A 6,696-nucleotide genomic window follows, 5' to 3' on the forward strand; every position below is an offset into this window, starting at 1 on the left:
TAAAGTGGTACTGACAGGGTGGACTGGTCTTAATTAAAGTGGTACTGACAGGGTGGACTGGTCTTAATTAAAGTGGTACTGACAGGGTGGACTGGAGCACATTATTACCACGGAGGAGGAGGAGTTTAGAACGGAGGAACTCCCTCCATAGGCTGGGATCCGCACTCTGCATCTGTTGCAAGATCTCATTTTGTCTTTACTGGCTGTCCACTGGTCTCAAAAACAATGATTTGATAGGCAGCGTAAACGTCTTCAATTCAACCATTATTGGGATAAAATGCATATACATTTGTACAACAATAACCACAATCCATATGGCGCAAATAGCTGAATGAGAGAGCAGCAGTGTGATTCACATCGATATGATATGTAGATATCAATAATAAGTGATATCCGTATCGTCGTAGACTACACCACTGCTGTCATCCTGACCGCCAAGCGTTTATCCAAGTTGGATCATCTTTGGATGCTGACAGCAGTCGCACCATTGGAAGACATAGCTTGGACTGTAGCCTACAAAAGCCTGTTCCTGCTCTTTTCCCGCGATCCATCAAACACATCTGGTGTGTCATCATAGTGGTCTCTGACTTTTGGTCAGACTCGCTCAGGTGGAACAAACTTCAACTTGTGCCTCTTTTCAATGCTGAAATGAATGTCATTGAGAAAACAAAGGTGTCAAAGATTTTTACGCAAACATTATTTATGAATTTAAAAGTAATCCTAGAAGTAATCTGAGTGATCTAGTTTTTCAAAAGTATTTGTAATCATCTGATTACTTATTACTTCCCAACCCTGGCTATAGTGAGGGTCAACCATTATTACCATGAATACATTGACTATTGGTCCCTGAGACTTTCTTACATGAGGATTGTTGATTGGATACAGATGATCAATTGATTACTGATCACTGATTTGATTTTGTCCAATCACAGGCCAGGAGCAATGGGTGAAGCAGCTGAAGTGGGTGGGGCTCCAGGGCTTCAACCAAATGAAATGGACTGCCCTCGATGACCCCGCCTTCCCGGGTGTGACCGGCGCCTTCTACAAGACCTACAAGAACTTCTCCTTCTACTGGATCCTCAAGGCTGGTCACATGGTGAGGAAACAGAAACGTGTGTCCCAATCTCTTTTCAACCTATATCTNGGTCTTAATTAAAGTGGTACTGACAGGGTGGACTGGTCTTAATTAAAGTGGTACTGACAGGGTGGACTGGTCTTAATTAAAGTGGTACTGACAGGATGGACTGGAGCACATTATTACCACGGAGGAGGAGGAGTTTAGAACGGAGGAACTCCCTCAAACTGTTACTCCGTAGGCTGGGATCCGCACTCTGCATCTGTTGCAAGATCAATTTTTTTTTTTTTACTGGCTGTCCACTGGTCTCAAAAACAATGATTTGATAGGCAGCGTAAACGTCTTCAATTCAACCATTATTGGGATAAAATACACATTTGTGAACAGCCATCCACAATCCGTATGGCGCAAAAATCTAAATGACAGTGTAGCAGTGTAATTCACATCGATATGATATGTAGATATGAATAATAAGTGATATCCGTATCGTCGTAGACTACACCACTGCTGTCATCCTGACCTCCAAGTGTTTATCCAAGTTGGATAATCTTTGGATGCCGACAGCAGTCGTACCATTGGAAGACATAGCTTGGACTGTAGCCTACAAAAGTCCATTCCTGCTCTTTTCCCGCGATCCATCAAACACATCTGGTGTGTCATCATAGTGGTCTTTGACTTGTGGTCAGACTCGCTCAGGTGGAACAAACTTCAACTTGTGCCTCTTTTCAATGCGGAAATGAATGTCATTGAGAAAACAGAAAGGTGTCAGAGTTTTACGCAAACATTATGAATTTAAAAGTAACCCTAGAAGTAATCTGAGTGATCTAGTTTTTCAAAAGTATCTGTCATCTGATTACAGTATTTTAGCTGGTAACGGATTAGTTAGTTGGTAATCCGTTACTTCCCAACCCTGGCTATAGTGAGGGTCAACCATTATCAATATTACCATGAACACATTGACTATTGGTCCCTGATAGACTTTCTTACATGAGGATTGTTGATTGGATACAGATGATCAATTGATTACTGATCACTTATTTGATTTTGTCCAATCACAGGTCAGGAGCAATGGGTGAAGCAGCTGAAGTGGGTGGGGCTCCAGGGCTTCAACCAAATGAAATGGACTGCCCTCGATGACCCCGCCTTCCCGGGTGTGACCGGCGCCTTCTACAAGACCTACAAGAACTTCTCCTTCTACTGGATCCTCAAGGCTGGTCACATGGTGAGGAAACAGAAACATGTGTCCCAATCTCTTTTCTTTTCAACATATATCTATTATCTTTTCAAATGGGTCAATCAGAGTTGGTACAGTAATATTGATCTCTCCTTTCTCCCAAAGTGCGACCTTGTTTTACTTCCTGTCATGTATTTGAAACAAAATGACTGGTATATGGAAACATCCTCTATAGCCCATGCCTACATAAATCCATTGTTTTTACATTGGTGGAGAGTAGTGAATGAGTGTACACTTCAGGAGGGAGAGATTATTGGGACGTAACCCCTAGTGTTGGAGTAGGAAGGGGATGCAGAACATTGAACCCCAGTATGCAGCCATTATGGCACAAATAGCYTTCCATTGGGAATATCTCAATSGCGTACTCTTCGTGTGCTCTCTCCTTCTCAAAGCCTGTTGGAGGAGAAGATAAGAGGGGAGGGGCCTCTGGCTTTCTCATCCAATGGGTTTTGAGAAGGAGAAAGGGTATGCAATTGAGATCCTCCCGTAGTATCCTTTTTGTCTTGCACTCCCATGATTCATTGCTCTCTCTCTGTTATCAGATCCCTTCAGACCAGGGACCCATGGCACTGCAGATGCTGAAAATGATCACACAACAGGACTGACACACACACACACACACTTGCACTTAATAACACACACACGCACACCGCACATGCTAGAGCTGGATGACGCACAGCGCACACGCACAGCGCACACGCTAGAGCTGGACGATATGGAGACAAACAAATCCAGATTGTGATACGTTTCCTTTTACTACTTTTTTGCAATATTGTTAAATCGGGTATCAGTTATTTTGGGGGGAGGTAAAGGTGGGCGACATGGACACAAAGTCCTATTGTGATAAAACACACATTTTATAGTTACATTTATGGTTAGTTACTTTACATTAGCTAAGAGCGTCTTCTGTAAGATAAGAGCGTCTGCTAAATGACACATTTTTAAATGTAAATCAGCGGCAGGGCTCTAGACGTGTGTTTCCAGGGCCAGGTAAGACAACTGAGATGGTAGACTATGATTCAGAAAGTAAGATATTCCATCCAACATATCCAGGGAAGGCTTGGTTGATGTGCAACCTGTCAAAAGGATCCACAATGATCACACATATTTTTGGCCTCTTCAGAGAATTGGCTGACATCTTTGTGCATATTGACCTGTAGGCTATATGATTCACCACCTGAGGAAGGGGGACCTCAAACACTAAGCTAGATTACTAACTGTAGACATATTGTTGCTAGGTAACCATGTCCTACAGAAACTTCCCGGCTCTAGGCCTAGGCTACTTGATGTAGGTCTATTCACTGCAAATGGCGGTCTCCACGTGAAGGGTGTAATTGCGGCTCGCTATTCTGGGCGTTACTGCATGTGGTCATTCCTTTATCTGCAGGAATCCCTCTCTATAGTTCCATTGGTCCATTATTAAGTTAGGACTGTGATACACGTGTGGGGGTGTGCCAGTTCAGTAGGGGGGCGGTAATGAACCATAACGTTGGATGCCAACCGCCGATAAACCCCACCTTCGCCCTGCTTTCTTACAGTTCTGTTAACGACGTCGATGGCAGGTGTTCGGCAGGCGGGAGAGAAGGACACTGCTTGCTAGCTAGCTAGGACTCCGGTACACAGAAGGCGGGAGGCAGCAGTAACTGGTTGGTAGCTAGCTAGGACTCCGGTACACAGAAGGCGGGAGGCAGCAGTAACTGGTTGGTAGCTAGCTAGGACACCGGTAGAGTTTCATTCGCCCCTCTTCATACTTTTATTTCCCCTTTGACCAACATTTTAATCTCATAGAATATCATGTGGCCCACAAGCATGAAGATCAAGGCTAACCTACTTCATGAAGTGATTTGTTTGACAATCAGATGAAAACCAGTCATGATGTTGTGTTTATGCCACATTAAAAGGTCATACATTTTGACAGTTAAATGACATGTCTTTACACAGAGGAGGTCCCGTGAAGAAAACAGAAGTGCCTCCTTATGGAAATCAAATACCAGTCCAACTGATTCATCCTGGCGCCGGCCCTGAGAGACAGGCAGAGACTTTCATAGCAGGAAACATAATGCATAGGCTATTACTGTTGACCAGATAATGGTTCTAGATTCTAGAACAATCCACAGGAACGTTGTATAGCGAAATGTATGCAAAATGATTTGGTACGAGGAAGGCGGTGTCTGTAATTTTGGGTTTATCGTCCCAGCTCTAGTACGTGCACACACACACACACACACACACTCTCTCTGACGCCAGCTGGAATGGCTCTCTGTTAGATTTAAGGCAATCAGGAAGAATCACCAAATATAACCGACTGCTCAGTCCAGCATCATAGATAGAGATCTATCTCTCGTACCATTACTGATGACCAACTGCTCAGGCCAGCATCATAGATAGAGATCTATCTCTCGTACCATTNGGCTTGGTTGATGTGCAACCTGTCAAAAGGATCCACAATGATCACACATATTTTTGGCCTCTTCAGAGAATTGGCTGACATCTTTGTGCATATTGGCCTGTAGACTATATGATTCACCACCTGAGGAAGGGGGACCTCAAAACACTAAGCTAGATTACTAACTGTAGACATATTGTTGCTAGGTAACCATGTAGGCTAATTGATTAATCGATCAGTAAATGTAGACTAATGTCCTACAGGAACTTCCCAGCTCTAGGCCTAGGCTACTTTATGTAGGTCTATTCACTGCAAATGGCGTGCTCTACGAGAAGGGTGTAATTGCGGATCGCTATTCTGGGGGTTACTGCATGTGGTCATTCTTTCATCTGCAGGAACCCCTCTTTTTATAGTTCTATTGGTCCATTATTAAGTTAAGACTGTGATCGGGGGTGTGGGGGTGTGCCAGTTCAGTAGGGGGGCAGTAATGAACCATAACGTTAGATGCCAACCGCCGATAAACCCCACCTTCGCCCTGCTTTCTTACAGTTCTGTTAACGACGTCGAGGGCAGGTGTTTGGCAGGCGGGAGAGAAGGACACTGTGCTAGCTAGGACTCCGCTACACAAGGCGGGAGGCAGCGGTAACTGGTTGGTTGGTAGCTAGCTAGGACTCCGCTACACAAGGCGGGAGGCAGCGGNTATTTTTGGCCTCTTCAGAGAATTGGCTGACATCTTTGTGCATATTGACCTGTAGGCTATATGATTCACCACCTGAGGAAGGGGGACCTCAAACACTAAACTAGATTACTAACTGTAGACATATTGTTGCTAGGTAACCATGTAGGCTAATCTAACTATAAATATGTTATTGCTAGGTAACCATGTCCTACAGAAACTTCCCGGCTCTAGGCCTAGGCTACTTGATGTAGGTCTATTCACTGCAAATGGCGCGCTCCACGAGAAGGGTGTAATTGCGGCTCGCCATTCTGGACGTTACTGCATGTGGTCATTCCTTAATCTGCAGGAACCCCTCTTTATAGTTCTATTTGTCCATTATTAAGTTAGGACTGATCGGGGGTGAGCCAGTTCAGTAGGGGGGCGGTAATGAACCATAACGTTGGATGCCAACCGCCGATAAACCCCACCTTCGCCCTGTCGGACACTGCTTTCTTACAGTTCTGTTAACGACGTCGATGGCAGGTGTTCGGCAGGCGGGAGAGAAGGACACTGTGCTAGCTAGGACTCCGGTACACAAGGCGGGAGGCAGTGGTAACTGGTTGGTAGCTAGCTAGGACACCGGTAGAGTTTGGTTCGCCCCTCATCATAATTTTATTTCCCTTTTGACCAACATTTTAATCTCATAGAATATCAAGTGGCCCACAAGCATGAAGATCAAGGCTAACCTACTTCATGAAGTGATTTGTTTGACAGTCAGATGAAAACCAGTCATGATGATGTGTTCATGCCACATTAAAAGGTCATACATTTTGACAGTTAAATGACACAGAGGAGGTCCCGTGAAGAAAACAGAAGTGCCTCCTTATGGAAATCAAATACCAGTCCAACTGATTCATCCTGGCGCCGGCCCTGAGAAACAGGCAGAGACTTTCATAGCAGGAAACAACATAATGCATAGGCTATTACTGTTGACCAGATAATGGTTCTAGAACAATCCACAGGGACGTTGTATAGCGAAATGTATGCAAAATGATTTGGTACGAGGAAGGCGGTGTCTGTAATTTTGGGTTTATCGTCCCAGCTCTAGTACGTGCGCGCACACACACACACACACTCTCTCTGACGCCAGCTGGAATGGCTCTCTGTTAGATTTAAGGCAATCAGGAAGAATCACCAAATATAACCGACTGCTCAGTCCAGCATCATAGATAGAGATCTATCTCTCGTACCATTACTGATGACCAACTGCTCAGGCCAGCATCATAGATAGAGATCTATCTCTCGTACCATTACTGATGACCAACTGCTCAGGCCAGCATCAT

The 6,696-nt window shown here is 44.6% G+C and overlaps 1 pseudogene; it reads left to right on the forward strand.

Annotated features, from left to right (window-relative positions):
- The window catches only part of LOC112075304 (retinoid-inducible serine carboxypeptidase-like), a 21,387-nt pseudogene extending 17,990 nt beyond the window's left edge, over positions 1-3,397 (forward strand).
- Positions 3,398-6,696: the final 3,299 nt, after the last annotated feature.

Source organism: Salvelinus sp. IW2-2015, unplaced genomic scaffold (genome assembly GCF_002910315.2).
Source record: "Salvelinus sp. IW2-2015 unplaced genomic scaffold, ASM291031v2 Un_scaffold3077, whole genome shotgun sequence".
Lineage (NCBI taxonomy): Eukaryota > Metazoa > Chordata > Actinopteri > Salmoniformes > Salmonidae > Salvelinus > Salvelinus sp. IW2-2015.